The following is a 15,522-nucleotide window of genomic DNA, read 5'->3' on the forward strand; positions in this document are numbered from 1 at the left end:
TCCTGTGTGACCCTGGGATAGTGGCCGCACCTCTCTGAGCCTTGGGTTTGTCATCTGGAACCCGACTTCACTGTAGACCCGGGTCAGTACTGGGCACAGAAGCAACACAAGGTCTGTGGGACTGGACGGGGTGTGCTGAGCCAGGGGAGGAGGGGCCGGGTCTGTCCAAAACATTCCCTCAGCGGTTCCTGGCCTCTTTGAAAACAGGAAGCCAGCTCTCAAGGGAGCCCCCCAGCAGCGCTTCCTGAGCCTCCTCATGACGCGTGCTGTGCTGGGGGGGGGGGTGCACACGCACATGGGTGTTTGCGGGCAGCCTGGAGATAAACAGAGCCCACCGGTGTGCGCATGTGTGTTTGCATGTCAGCCGTGGCCGTGGAGTTGCCCAGAGGCACGTGCATACGTGTCGCATGTGCTGGAGTGCGGGTTGGCACATCTCAGCCGGTACGGGAAGCAAACGGGGGCCGGTTGGTGCATTTGCAAGTCTGGGTCTAGGTGCTGGGCGTGGGTGTCTGTCGGCACTGGGGACTGCTGGGTGCTGGCAAGAGCCAGCTTGTGCTCTCCTTTCCCTCCGTCTGTCCCCTCACTCGTTGGCCTCTGGCCCCCTGGCTCTTCCTGGAGACTATTAAATATGTTCTTACCTCAGAGCCTTTGCACCTGTATGCCCACTAACCAAGCTACTCTGCCCTCCATTCTTCTCCATCTCTCAGACCTCAGGATAATGGCCTTGGGCAAGTCACCCCCCCCCCCTTTCTTGGCTGTTCCCCTGCCCTTCCTTGAGTCCTGACTCAGCTTTGACCACTTCCCTCTGCATCCTAGGATGTGTGGGCTCCCTCTATAAATTTCAGTTTATTCTCCTGTAAACTGGGGCCAATCTTGGTGGGGTCTCACTTACCTAGAGTCACCCCAAAAGTGGAAAAGGCTGAATTCAAGCCTGGGCCGGCCAGATCTGACAATGCATAGAGGCTTTGTCCTTGCTCACATCAAGTGGGGGAAATACCTGAGGCTCAGGGACCGTCTGGGATCACTCAGCCACCGGGGCCTCCTGGATGCCATGTTCCTGAGATGCCTTTCTCTTGCTGGCAAACTTCTACTCATCCTTCAAAACCCCATCTCAAATACCCCTTTTCTCCAGGCCAGTCCTGACACCATGGGCTGAGGGCATTTGGTGTCTGGCCATGTCTGTCCCCTCCAGACAGGCCAGGGCTGAGGCCTCTCAGTTGCATAGCCAGGAACACAAGACCATGTTTCCCACGTGCTGACTTTCTGGAGCTGGCCCAGGAGCCTTCACCATGCCCAGTCCCCAGGAGGTGGCTCCTACTGCCACATCACCCTCAGAACCTGCCAAACTCTGCAGTTTAGAAAGGCAGGCAAGACATTTCCACTTGATCCAGAGGCCTGTGTGTTCTGGAAACTCCCCTGCCCAGTCCTGTGGTCTTTCTGGCCTTGGCTCACAGCAGCTCCATACCAGTCAGGTTTATCTGTGGAATGGACCAGAGATATTCCAAGGCCCAGACAGTGTAACGGTGGTTTCGTGCTGGTGTCTCAGTGCTCCAGCCCCAGGGCAGCCATGAGGGTTTTGAAACAAGGCTCAGATCCCATCCCTTAAATACCCTCCGCAAAGCCCACAAGGTCCTGTGTGGCTTGGCCTCAGGGCCTTTGCACTTGCTGTTCCTTCTGCTCAGATAGTCCTTCCCTCACTCCTCACAAGGCTCCCACCTTCTCCTCCTCAGATCTAAGTTCAACTCTGCCCTCCTCAGAGGCCCCTCAGCCTCCCTGACCAAAGCTGCCCCGTTCTCTCAGCCCCTCTCTTGTGCTTCTGGCAATTCCTAATTATGACATATTAGTGGCTTCGTGGCCGTCATCCACCTCCCTTCTGTAATGGGAGCTCCAAAGGGGGGGGCACAGCACCCCTCCCCCAAATGGGAGAGTCTCCCAGCATCATCTCTCACCCTTTCCTTCCAGAGTAGGTTAGAAGGTTCCTCATTCTGGCTATGCCAACAGCGTAGATGGGAAATCCAAGGTACGGAGAGGCAGTGTCCCTGTGGCCAGCAGAGCACTCTCCTCTTCTGCGCCCACGTGGCCAGAGCTCCACATCACCCTTGGGAGAATGTCCAGCTCTTTGACTCAGAGTTCAAGGCCCTGCCCCCGGGTGGCAAAATCCTTCTTTTTTCCTTTGCCTACTTCTCGGTTACCCTTTGGGTCTCCTTTCGGTTGCCTTTCCCGGCATGAAGGGTTGACACAGTTAGGAGACATCAGCTGGCTGTCAGAGTCCAAACACTTGCAGCCCTGAGCATGTCAGCCCTTGAGGCTGAAAGTGACTCTTACAAAGGGAGGGGACGCCTTTGCCCAGTATATGAACAACTGCGGACCGCTGAGCTCGTAGTTTGCTCAGGATATGAACCCTGTGGACCGTAGATGACCAACAGGATACGAAGTGCAGTACAGAGAACGGGGGCTGTCCAGGAGCTCAGAGCAGGAGTTGACGTATTTTCTCTATAAAAAGTCAGATAATGAATAGTTGAGGTTTCGCGGGGCATGCAGTCTCTCAGCCACTCGACTGCTCCCTTGAAAGCCGCCATACACAGGCACAAACGAGTGGGCGTGGCTGTGTCCCAATAAAACTTTATTCGTGAACACTGAAACTTGAATTTCAGATCGTTTTCTTTTTCTTTTTTTTCTTTTTTTTTAGATTTTATTTATTTATTTGACAGAGAGAGGCACAGCGAGAGAGGGAACACAAGCAGGGGGAGTGGGAGAGGGAGAAGCAGACTTCCTGCCAAGCAGGGAGCCCGATGCGGGGCTCGATCCCAGGACCCTGGGATCATGACCTGAGCGGAAGGCAGACGCTTAACGAGTGAGCCACCCAGGCGTCCCTCTTTTTTTTTTTTTTTTTAAGGTTTTATTTATTCATTTGAGAGAGAGCGAGAGCGAGCATGACAGAGGGGAGAAGCAGGCTCCCGCTGAGCAGGGAGCCCGATGCGGGGCTCGATCCCAAGACCCTGGGATCATGACCTGAGCTGAAGGCAGTCGCTCAACCAACTGAGCCACCCAGGCGCCCCAGATCATTTTCATGTGTCACGAAACCCTCTTTTGGTCTGTTTCCAACCCTTTAAAAGTGTAAAAGCCACTTCTAGGTTACAGCCAGAGCTCTCGTCACGGGCAACAAAGTATCAGGACTCGCTGTTTACAAAGTGTTGGAACTCTGCTCAAAGTGCTTCCCGGTCAGGCAGCTAAGAGGTGGTATAGCAAGTCAGATACTAGCAGCATCTGACCACTGACAAATAACAGGTGTCAGGATTCGATGTTTACAGGGTATTAGAACAGAGCAAGTGAGGATGGCTTGCGAGGTGTCAGGACCCCATTTAAGTTGGACCCAGCCCCTGGCTCAAGCAGCGCACTGACCAAACGGGGCACTGCTGCCCATTCTCAGAACACTGTTTACCGAGTATCAAGTGACAGGGGCCGGTGGCAGGGTATCGAGTCACAGGGCAGTCACACTGAGACTTGGGCACTGTGACAACTCTGGACACCAGCTGTTTACAGTGACATGAGACCGGCTGTTTACAGGGGACCAGCTGACCAGCTTCCAGATGCCAGAGTCCAGATGGCCGGTGGGACGGGCCCCTCTGCAGGCGTTTGCAGAGGGCCCTGGGCCTGCGGACCCCTCTTGTGCGGCTGCCTCCGGCACCAGGAGTGGGAATGTGGAAAGAGTTCTTGGCCCAGGCAAGGCGAGGTCTGTGCTCACTGAGGACCCCCAGGCTCATACCTGCTCTTTGGAGGCAGGAATTGAGCCCCGCAGGTGCTGGGTCCCAGGGTCTGGCTCGCATTCTCTCTCTGCTCATCCCTGGCTGTGCCACCTTGCACACATCACTTAACTTCCCCGAGCCTCTGCTACCCTATCTGTAAAATGGGCATGATGATGGATCAAGGTTGCCAGATAAAAATACAGGATACCCAGTTAACATTGAATTTCAGACAAACAACCAACACGTTTTTGTTTTTTGGGGTTTTTTTTGCACATGACCTGATTTTTATGTTGTAGTAAAACAGGTGCTATGGAAAGGAACACGTGGAAGCAGTTGATTTCTTCTGGTGAACACACCCATTGTTTTTTTGTTTATTTTTGTTTTTAAGCTTTTATCTATTTATTTGAGAGAGAGAGAGAAAGAGCACGAGCAAGTGGAGTGGGAGATGGAGAAGCAGACTCCCCGCTGAGCAGGGAGCCTGATGGGGGGCTCGATCCCAGGACCCCAGGATCATGACTGCATCCGAAGGCAGACACTTAACCCACTGAGCCACCACGCACCCCTCACACCCATTGTTTATACTCGTTCCAAGGCTTCTAACATGATGATACAATTTCCTCATATTACTGCTGTTCCAATATTGTTCTGTAGCCCACTTGTTGCCATCCCCACACATTAATCTATCACAAGATTCCTAAAGGGATCGAACTCCCGCAGTATTCCTTGGGCATGTCTGCCACCGTTTAATTTCGAGGATAATTTCTTGTCCATAAATTTTTTCCACTCGGGAGGGTGAGCTTTGCTTATGGTGTCTACTCGGCGAGCTCAAAGATCAAGCAATACATTTTCAGTATAAGTATATCCCCAATGTTGTATGGGATTTATTTACACTAAAAACCGCAAAGCAAATGAACAAGAAAATGAGATGTTCATTTGTCACATCTGCCTCTCCTCTGATGATGTCTTCCCAACAGGAAGTGGTAAAGGTCCTGAGGGGATCTCAGGCCAGGCACAGAGAAAGGGCCTGATGCATCTTAGCACTGATGTTCACCGTCCTTGTCTTCCCCAGGACCTCATCTCAGGGATAAGCCCAAGTAAGGTCTGATGATGAGCTCATAAATGCATCATGTGTCTCTGGGGAACAGAGCCTGGGTGACAAGAATGGCACCATTCAAGAGTTTCACTAGGATGTCAGCAAGGGGCTCTGGGCCACAGGAAGGAGGGGGGTTCTTCATTCATAGGATGTCCCCAGCACCTGGATGCCTGAAAGGCTCAGGGGAGATGTTGATCGAATGTAAGATGACATTCAATAAACAGTTTTGAATTCACTGTTCGATTCCAACACTCTTTATTGAATACTTACTGTATGCCAAGCACTCTAACTCCTGCTTGCCCAGGGCTCCCCATCAACAAGGGAGATGGATGTTAATGCAGTCATCATCATAAATGCCAAATTATAACTTGGACAAGACCTGCCAAAGGGAGATCCTCAGTGCTAGAACCCCCTGAGTAAGGTCCAGAAGGGCTTTCTGGGGGAGGTGACATTTGCCAGAGACCTGGAGGAGGAGATTTGCAGGTACAAACAGGGAACAGAGAATCCTAGGCAATGGGCACCGTGTGCACAAAGGTCCTGGGGTGAGAGGGAACATAATGATTTCAGGGGCTGGCTTCATGCCACCCCCAGCTCCCTTTGACAATTTCACGCTCCAGCAGATAGTCAAGGCTAAGTTTAGGATGGCCAGGGTCACCTGGCAAGTCGGGCAAGATGTGGTGCCCTCAACCGCCCACACGCGGAAGGACAAATTCTGAGCACATCCTTGGCCAGGGGGCCGGGGGAGAGTGGTGGTGGAGGGGGGCGGCAGGTGAGATGGACAGCACCCAGCCCCGCCTCTGCATGGGAATTTCCTGAGCCACCTGCCTGCCTAATGCACCCTCCTCTGCACATTGCCATGGCTGCCTCCCAGGACACAGAGCAGGAAGAAGGAGATGAGACCACAAGCTGCTGGATGGAGTAAGGAGGCAAAGGGAAGAGCTTTGGGCTGCCCAGCTGGGAACTCTCAGGACTGAGAACCAGGGCTGGGATGGCAACGGTAACAGGCACAGTCATCATAGCTGCTAAGGCCTAAAAATGCCCAGCCGAGCCTTGCTGGGAACTACCTCTAATAGCCACAAAAGCCCCCAGCAGGCTGGTCCCAGAAGTATCCCCATTTTACAGACAGGAAGACAGATTCGGAAGGACAAAGTTACCGGTTGAGAGCTCACAGTGACCCCACGATGCAGCAAATCTTCGTTTTATGAATGGGAGGCTTAAACAGCAAACATGGACTTCTCACGGTTCTGGAGGCTGGCAAGTCCAAGGTCAAGGTGCCGGGAGATTTGGTGTCTGATGAGGGCTGCTTCTGGGTTGGTGGACACCCACCTGCTCACGGTGTCCTCACATGGCAGAAAGCAGGGAGAGGAAGCCAGCTCTCCTGTTCCTCTTCTTCTAAGGGCGCTAATCCCATCACAGGGGCTCCCCCCCCCCATAGCCTAATCACCTCCCCAAGCCTCCCCCCAGCACCATCACATTGGGAATCAGGGCTTCCATTTATGAATGTTGGGAGGACACAAACATTCAGTCCATAACAACACCCACCTTTCCTTTTTCTTTTGTTTTTTTAAAGATTTTATTTATTTATTTGACAGAGAGAGACACAGCGAGAGAGGGAACACAAGCAGGGGGAGAGGGAGAGGGAGAAGCAGGCTTCCCGCAGAGCAGGGAGCCCGACGCGGGGCTCGATCCCAGGACCCTGGGATCATGACCTGAGCCAAAGGCAGACGCTTAACAACTGAGCCACCCAGGCGCCCCCCACCTTTCCTTTTTATCCTCACTTTTGAGGTGAGAAGATGGAGGCCCAGGGTCCGGGGCTGGAATCGGGGCCACTGGACCCTCTGCCATTTGTCTCCAGCCTCAGTAGTACTGGCTATAAAATGGGACTTTGGCCAATTGCCAATATCCATAGGCAGACCTTCACCCCAGCCCAGGGGACTGGCATGAGGCATCTCCATCTCCCTACCAGTTGAATCTATAACTCACTGTTTCTAGTTGGTAAAGCAAATGTGTTCATCCCGTATTTATTACTTACTGTATACCTGGAGGAGGGGATCAGCTGCAAGGGGGCTTTCTGGGTAATGGAAATCTATCCAGATTGATAGTTTCAGGATTGTATGCCTTTGTCAAAACTCATCCAGCTGTACTCTATTGTATGTGAGTTACGCCCTAACAAAGCTGGCCTTTAAAATAGTTATATGATATTTTATTTTAAGTCTATCGGGAAAAGGCAACATCATAACAAAATCCAAATGCTTTGATACAAAGTCTTCTGTTCCAGGAACTTGTGTGATTGGTCGTAGCTACGGAAGGATGAAAAATGCTCTTACTATAGTCTAGCTGTCCAGGCGTGCCTGTTCATGTTCTTTTTCTCACTTCAAAATAAAACATATCTCTATTTTCAATCATGTAAATACTAACGCGCTAGGTACAAAGCCTTTGTGCAATACACACGAACACACTGTTACGTAAACACAGAAAAGAGTTCATGAAAGCAGACAATTTAGGAACAGAGATATTACAGCTGTCAAAGCCACACTGCCTCTGTTTCCCCAGCTGTACAACGAGGTCATAACCCCCTGGCCACATGGGGACCGGGGGGGTTGGGGGTGGTACAGTAGGTGCTGTCGAGGAGGGATAAGTAAATCCTGGGTTGGATTTTGTATCTTTTATCTTCTCTGCTGTATGTATTTGCTTTCTGCTGATGGCAATCCACAGATGGAGAGATCGCACATCGCACCACGTCCACATGCTTGAGCTGTTCATCTACAAGGCAGGCTTGCTTGCGTGGCACAGTCATGCCCAGTGCACAGCTGCCCCTTGACAAGGTCCACTCGTGGTGCTGCTTCTATTCTAGAACAATCTTGGGGGTGTTGAGGAGCCCAGGCCGTTGTCCTGGCGCCCCGGAGTCCCCGGGTCATCAGGAAGTTGGACTCAGGTGACCAATGGGGGAGCCCATGGCCCTTTGAGGGAAGCTTTGGTGGGGGTAGCTGTGGGGACTCAGCAGTGTGGCTCTCAAGATGGGGGTTAATGGGCGGGGCAAGGCAGCCAGGCCCTGGGTTGGGCCCAGCGTGTACAACTCTGGCCTCATTCAGAAGTCCAGCCCGTCAAACATTGACTGGAGGTTCAACAGTGTGGCTCTTCCCACTCAGACTGGAGGCCCAGGGGTAGATGCAGGAATTGGGGGAGGTGAGACATGGCACCCAATCCACCTGGGAGAGAGAGAGACAGACAGTGGGAGACAAATGAGACAGACAGGGAGAGAGGACAGAGAGATGGGGGAAAGAGAGATAAAGAGAGACAGGGAGAGACAGAGATACAAGGAGAGACAGGGAGAGAGAGAGGGTTTCAAGGGTGATTGTGATTTTGGAGCTGGGCTTGTCCTGTGAGAAGCATCTCAGATCTTGGGTGAGGAGTGTGACCCTGGGATTAGCAGTATCCTAATAAGGTCGAGGGGGAAGGAGTGTCATGGAAATGGGGTCAGTGCCTCCTGGATCACTGTGAGTCTCAGGACAGCCCATGGGGTCACTGTGCGTTCTTGACTCCAGGGCATGTTCGAAATTTTCCATAACACAAAGCATTTTAAAATGATCTCTGGGCTCCTGGGTCTGATCCCAGGCCTGATGTCCAGGATGGAGGGAAATCTCAGCTCTTCCTGGAGACCAGCCCAGAGGCGCTAGAGTGGGGGATGCCGAGAAAACTCTGAGAATGCCCCAGGCCTGAGACAGAGGCGCCAGGCAGCCTCAAGGAGGCGGCTCGGAATTCTGCTCCTGGCATCTCCCTGCCATTTCGGGAAGAGGTGGTGCACACCCCCACACCTGCTGGGAGCGAGGCTGGAATGACCCGGGCAGTGATGCCTCTTTCCTTACCCTGGGGTGTCACTTGCAATATACAGAGTGACCACCCCCCTATGAGCTGCCTTCTTGGGAGAGGCTGGGCGGGGGAAGGCTGGACAGGGGGAATGAGGAGGAGCGAGAAGTAATGGCCTGAGTTTTAGGGGATCTGGGCTCTCATCGCATTCCCTGAGACTGGGGGACTGGGGCTGGCCTTATCATTGATGTCCCTGAGGAAATGGGCTGGAATCCAAACGATCAGATCTGGAGAAACCCATCATTTCACCAGGACAAGTCTCTGAACCATGGCCTCCACCAAGAGTGGGAACAGGAGGACAGATAGGCCAGGAGCTTAAAATGAACTTGATACGCACCCCCCAAATCGACAAGGGAAGATGCTTGCCATGTGAAAACAGGTCCAATCAAAAACAGACAAACAAAGCAACTCAGTGATATCAGGAATGTAGTGGGGGAAGCGATAACCTGGTGAAACAGAAGGTCAGTTGGAGGACTCCCTACATGGGAAAGAGAAATAAATGAAATAAATGGTGTTCTCAACCCTTCAGGGAAACAGAAATGGCTGTCTTAAGAGATCCCAAGGAGAGTGCCTGGGTGGCTCAGTTGGTTAAGCATCTGCCTTCGGCTCAGGTCATGATCCCAGGGTCCTGGGATGGAGCCCGAATCAGGCTCCCTGCTCAGTGGGCAGTCTGCTTCTCCCTCTGCCCCTCCCCCTGCTCATGCTCTCTCTCTCTCTCTTTCAAATAAATAAATAAAATTCTTAAAAAAAAAAAAAAGAGAGAGAGAGAGAGAGATCCCAAGGAAGCAAAAGGGATGGTGGATGTACCATATTCATGGATGGGGAGGCTAAAGCTCAAAGGATGCTGATTCTCCCCATCTGAAGGTTTGGTTTTTTTTCCCCCATCTGAAGTTTTAACGCCATCCCAATCAAAGTCACAGCAGGGGTTTTCCCTCGGGAACTTGATAAGATGATTCAAACATTTACCTGGAAGAGCTGACAATTGCAAATAGTCAGAACACTTACACAGAACAAGCGGTGTTACCTGTCCTACCAGATATGGGAACCCATGACAAAGCTTGCAATTAAGTCAGAGGGATATTGGCACAGGGAGAGACAGGTTGACCAATGGACTGGAATTAAATGCCCACAGACACCCTGTGCAGGTCAGGAATTTGCTGCAAGATGGAGAAGATCTATCCCAACAGTGGGGAAGGGAGACTATTCTATAAAAGAATCTCTGAAGTGAGAGTCCATGTTGAAAACAATTCACTTGGGGGCGCCTGGGTGGCTCAGTCGTTGGGCACCTGCCTTCAGCTCAGGTCATGATCTCAGGGTCCTGGGATCGAGCCCCACATCGGGCTCCCTGCTCCGCGGGGGGCCTGCTTCTCCCTCTCCCACTCCCCCTGCTTGTGTTCCCTCTCTCGCTGTGTCTCTCTCTGTCAAATAAATAAATAAAATCTTTAAAAAAAAAAAAGAAAACAATTCACTTGGGTCCTTACATCACTTCATACCAAAAACTCAGTCTTTGGCCCCAGGCTCTGCTTTCATTTTACCTGGCCTTCTCTGGTCTCAGATCTTCCCCACCTTTCTCTTATCTTATAAGGACACTTATCATTGGATTTATGGTCCACCCTAATCCAGGATGATCATATCTCGAGATCCTTACCTTAATGAAATCTGCAGAGACCCTATTTCCAAATAAGGTCACATTCACAGGGTTCTGGGTGGATATGTCTTTTGGAGGACACCATGCAGCCCACTTCGGGGGACCCTTGATTTTAAGATCACACCCTAACACACTGAACATCCATCAGCCTGAGGTTCACAGGTCATGTCCCTGATGCTGCCAATTCTTGTTTGCCTCTGTGTCCCCAGCTTCTGGCAAGGACTTGGCCCACAGTAGATAGGAGGTGATTACAGAGCAGTGAAGCGAATGGATTCAGGCTCCCGACAGCCAGGGTTTAAGTCCTAGCCCTTCAGATCAGCAACCTGATCTCTCTGTGCCTCAGTTTCCCCTAAAGTAGCACTAATAATACCTGCCTGGAGAATGTTAGATTGTGGCCCCCAATGTCTACCCAGAACCTTGGAACATGACCTTAAAGAGTGTTAAAAAGAAAACCACAGGCCCAAAATGGTTTCACCTCGGCCAAGTCACCACAAAGGGGCTTAATACCTAACCTAATTGCAGTTTCAACCTCCCCCAGGATGTAAGTCTTAACCATCAGCCGGCAATTTTCTGATCAGCACCAGTGAGCTGTCTGACATGTGGGCCCTCTCCATCCCACCCCCCAAGGGAAGAAGAGATAATCCACCTAACCAGTCCCCCTGCTCTTCTCCCTAAGGGAAGGTGGCCCTGCCTGGAATAACCCTTTCTTTTCTTTTGCTGATAACTGTCTTACCCCATCCTCCTTCCGGTAAAAACCATCCGTTTTGTACAACTCCTCAGAACTCCCCTCTACTTGCAAGGTGTGATGCTGCCCCATCCATGCATGGCTTGATAAGTCCAATTAGATCTTCAAATTTACTTGGTCCCGTTTTTACAAGGGTCCCTGCAGATGTCATGAGTTATGGATCTGGAGACAAGATCATCCTGGACTCCAGGTTCCTTAAATGCAATGACAGGTATCCTTATAAAAGACAGAGAAGACAAAGAGAGACAAAGCCCATGTGGAGATGGAGGCAGAGATCGGGGTGATGCAGCCACAAGCCAAGGAACCCCACGGGCTGCTGGAAGTCACCAGAAGCCGGGAGAGAGGCCTGGGATGGGTTTTCCGTCTGAGCCCCCAGAAGCAACGCACCTGGCGACCTCTTTGATTCCAGACCGCCGCCCTCCCCACCCTCCACCACCGCCCCACCGCCCCCAGACTGTGTGAAAATAAGTTGGTTTAAACCCAGGCAGGGTACATGGGCATTTGTTCCAGCAGCCCCAGGAATCTCACACATTGCCTTCTACAGGGCTGTGGGGGGTGATCAAATGAACCAGCACCTGGGACACAGCCTGCCAAACAGTAAGCACTTAACACACGCTCCCTGGGAGAATAAAATGTGCTAATTCAGCAAAGCATGAAGTAATTGTCGCCTGTTGATTGAATGAGTGATCCAAGCTCAGTGGGGAGGACGGCTCGAGGCCCTCCCCGCACTCCCGGGCCCCTGGCTCCACCGCTCACGTGGGCCGACCGCAGACCCCTGACCTCCCCTCCCCGCTCCGCCCCGGGTTGCGCGGCGTCCCCGGAGCTGCCGGCTTGTTGAGCCACCTCGCCGGCAGACGGTGGCGCGGCAAGCCCCCCGGGCTGTGGCTGCGGTGGGCAGGCAGGCAGGCAGGCGGTTGCAGCCAGACGCTATCTGCAAACCGAAACTGGGACTGAGGCTTTGGCCACCCACTTGTGAAAACAGCGGCTATTTCCTCCCTGTGAGAAAGTCCCCCAGTGAGGCTGCATCGGGGAGGGGCAAGGCGAGTGGAGGAGGGCTGACTGTGTTCCCGGGGACCTTAGGAAGTGACGGCACCTTTGTACCTCAGTTTACCCGCCTGCAACTGGGCGGCACTGGGTGGGGGGAAGGGAGGGATTTGCAGGCTCCTGGTTGGAGATACTGGATTCGGAGATGCTGGGTAAGTGATTCACCTCCCTGAGCCTCAGTTTCCCCATCTATGAACTGGTGAGACCCACACAGCTGCTCTTTCCCTTGGGAGACATGAATCAAATCCTATCACCTGCCTTGAGACGTCCCAGGGTGCCAGTTGCTCTGAACGTGAAGAGCAACCCCCTCCCAGTGGCCGCCCCCCCCCCCCCCCGGGCCCCAGGAGTCCAGGCTTGCTGTCCTCCCCACATCACCTCCCTACACCTCCTCCTCACAAAGAAACAAGCTCATTCTCATCTCGGAGCTCGGGCCTCAGGCCTCAATGCCACCCACCTCTTCCAGGAGGTCTGATGGGGGAAAAGACCCTCTCTCTGCTGCATCTGGCCACATGTCCTATTTTATTCATTCTGTCCATCTCCCTCCCTGCCCCCAGGCCATATGTCCCACCAGGGCAGGGATATGTCTCAGTTGTCCTCAGCTATGGCCCCATACCCCCGGCCCAGGGCCTGGCACACAGTAAGCGCCTGGTAAATGACTCTTGTTACAAATGTGATTGTGAGCACAATGATTAAGCGCATTGGTTTGACATGGCTGTGAACAAAACAGACTATTGATGGCAAGAGAAAAAGAAGGGCAATGTGGGCGGGCATCGGAGCTGAGACCTGAATAGAAGGAGGTGCTGGAGACATGCGGGTGTCTTGGGGAAGACTCTCCCAGGCAGAGGCACAGCCTGTGCAAAGGCCCTGGGGCAGGAATGTGCCGGATGTGGAAGAGTTTCCAGGAGGTCAATGTGGACAAAGCGGAGTAAGGGTTGTGTTAGAGTAGGCAGCTAGTTAGGCTTTAACAGGATGCCTGGAGGCCAGCAAAGTGTGAGTCATGGTCAGCTATCTGGAAAGTCAGAGGTCTGTCCTGGCAGCTCTCCAAAACAAAGCCACAAAAAGCCGGATCGAACTAGACAGACCCAAGACAAAGAAAAAGAAAAAATCGCAAAACCCTGCTCCCCAAAAACTCTCCTCCCCAAGAAATAAATATTCCACCCCTTAGTTAACAACTGTCAACAAAGGATAGAGACCAAACCCCAGGCCCAAGAGCTCTCCCTTGAGCTCGCCTGCTCTCACATCTCAGAGAGTGTAATTTTGCTTTAATTGTATGTTCCTTCTCGCACCACTCCACTGTTATGTCTGGTCTCTCCTTGAATTCTTTTTTTTTTTTTTTTAAAGATTTTATTTATTTGACAGAGAGAGACAAAGCGAGAGAAGGAACACGAGGAGGGGGAGTGGGAGAGGGAGAAGCAGGCTTCCCGCCGAGCAGGGAGCCCGATTCGGGGCTCGATCCCAGGACCCTGGGATCATGACCTGAGCCAAAGGCAGACGCTCCACGACTGAGCCACCCACGTGCCCCTCTCCTTGAATTCTTTCTTGCAAAGAGACCAAGAGCCTCTGGCAACATCCTGGGGTGGGGCTGGGAGGTGGGAAACAGCAAGACCAGCAGGGTCCTGTGGCTACAAGGCGGACTTCGGCTTTTACCCTAAGGAAGATGGGAGCCATAGAGGGTTCTGGAGAGAGGAAGGACGAGTCTGACTCGGCCACCACAAAGGGGAGATTTTATGGGGGCTGAGAGCAGAAGCAAGGAGACCGGGGAGGCAGTGCCTGTGCTGGTCCCAGGAATAGATACCGGGGCTGGACCAAGTAGGGAGAATGGGTCAGGTTCAGGAGCAGTTTTGCTGGAGAATAGAGAAGAGAGTCAAGGATGTCTGTTTGATCCCACATCACAGGGAGGTAAACTGAGGATCTGGGGGCAGAGGGATCTAAGTAAAAGAGAGACTGAAAGCGACAGCAAGAAGTGAAGAGGTGGCCAGGGTCTGGGAGGGAGATTCGGGGCCTCCTCTGACTCACCAGGCCAGTCAGCCTCCTCCTGATACAAACACCATAGCTCCATCTCTGATTTTTCTCTATAATTTCAATCTTGTCAGAGGGAAGACGCTCACCACTTATGGTTGACAATAGGCCTAACCCAGCTTCACACAGGTTCATTTACTCCCCTCAGCGACTCTGAGACCAGGGCACAATCTCTGTTTTACAGAAGGGGAAACTGAGGCCCAGAGAGACAGAGCAGTCATGCTGGTTGATGAGTGGCAGAGGGGGGAATCGAACCCAGGACGTCAGGCTGCAGACCCTATTGTTGGGATTCCTGGGGGCTGGGGGGCGGGGCAGCAGCAGCAAATGTCCCACCCTAGAATGTATTATTTAGTACCCCCATTCAGATGGGGGCTGGCGTGGGAGCCCCCCAGGTGTGCTAGGAGTTCAGGTTTCGATCTGTGTGGCCTTCCATGTCTGTGGTTGTAGGATTGTTCACTCTTTCGTTCATTCATTCTTAGCCACCTTCAGGTTCCTGCCTTGTGCGGGGAGAAGTCCAAGGTCCCAGGTTGGGAGGGTTCGGGCCTAAATTCTCCTAGTTCCATAGAGTCCAGGCCAGAAGGAGGTACCCAGAGCTGGGGATCCCCAGGGGTCCGGGGGTTTCCTGAAGAAGGGACCCTCAGCCTGAGACCCCCTTCCTGCGCCACCACCCCCACAGTTAGGATGAAAGGCAGGGAATGGGGCCAATGAGGCGCTTCGTGGGCCAGAGGCTCCCCCTTAGACCCTGCCTCGAGCCCCACTCCTGGCTGGCAGCAGGCAGCCTCCAATGCCGCTGGGACATGACTTGGGCCACCCGCCAGACCACAGCCACTGGGAAACCAGCTCGGGGAGGTGAGAGTGTCACTGCCCAGCCTTCCCCGGGTGGAAGCGTTTGCAGTAACTATTTATGGGGCAGGCCCAGGGGACAGCAGACTGGAGCGCAGTCTGAAGCCACGGAGCCTGGTGGCTGGACCAGAATGACCAGTGATGCCCCTGGGGCTGGAAGCTCTGGATGAGACTCTTCGTGATACAGGCCTCAGTTTCCCCATCTAAAAACGTGGTGGCGGGGAGGTGTGCGTGTGTGTGGCTGTGTTGTGAGACTGTGGATGTTGAGCTGCTGGGTTACTGAGGTTTGAGAGGGATTCTTACGCAGTTTGGGTCTTCTGGACAGCAAGTGGGGGCCCCAGGCTTCCTGGAGCCACCCCCGAGGCCACAGTGGGGACAGATGCAGGGACATTAGGATCTGGGCTTTCAGGAAGCGCCTAGACTGACTCCCCCCCCCCCCCCCCCCCCCCCCCCCCCCCCACTGGAGAGATCACACAACCACCCAGGCGCGAGGGGGGGGGCGAGAGGGAACGAAGAG

General features: G+C 53.1%; 1 pseudogene; it reads right to left on the bottom strand.

The window, feature by feature from the left end:
• Window positions 1-4,322: 4,322 nt before the first annotated feature.
• LOC116636874 lies at window positions 4,323-4,547 on the bottom strand (annotated as a pseudogene).
• Between the last annotated feature and the right edge of the window lie 10,975 nt (window positions 4,548-15,522).

This window comes from Phoca vitulina, unplaced genomic scaffold, assembly GCF_004348235.1.
Source record: "Phoca vitulina isolate PV1807 unplaced genomic scaffold, GSC_HSeal_1.0 scaffold13, whole genome shotgun sequence".
NCBI classification, from domain to species: domain Eukaryota; kingdom Metazoa; phylum Chordata; class Mammalia; order Carnivora; family Phocidae; genus Phoca; species Phoca vitulina.